Source organism: Apis dorsata, unplaced genomic scaffold (genome assembly GCF_000469605.1).
Source record: "Apis dorsata unplaced genomic scaffold, Apis dorsata 1.3 scaffold_126, whole genome shotgun sequence".
Classification (NCBI taxonomy): Eukaryota; Metazoa; Arthropoda; class Insecta; order Hymenoptera; family Apidae; genus Apis; species Apis dorsata.
Window position 1 is genome coordinate 1 of NW_006263419.1, and position 476 is coordinate 476.

Genomic DNA, 476 nt, shown 5'->3' on the forward strand with positions numbered 1-476 from the left:
CTGGTCGGGTAGGCGCGTTTTCGCGTGACAATCTGTTTCAGGGAATAAAATTTGAGAAATCGAAGGCGAAGCTGAGACGAATGGACGACAGTGCTATTCGTCTCTGGTTTTGCTTGTCGATTTTTCGAGTTTCGTGGTCGCGGTCGCGATTTGCTTCCGAAACGAACGTTGCGCTCGAGATTCTGTGCATGTACGGAGAACTATCATTGCGATTGTTGGTCGTCCATGCATTTAGCTTTCGCGATTCAGTCCTTTTTTTTTCTTTTTTTCTTTGGTTTGCGATTAGTGAATCTCGAGCCTAGATTTAAGTTTCAGCGGGCATTGCGCCCGAAGGAGGAAGACCGAAGAGGCCCGACAAACTGTCACGAAGAGGGCTGCAACGAATGGCTCCTCATTTTTTGGATCTTTTTAGGTCCAAAGAATGGGAAGTCATTGTTACTATTTTGTCATTGTGCTCGTTTTAGTAATATGTAGTA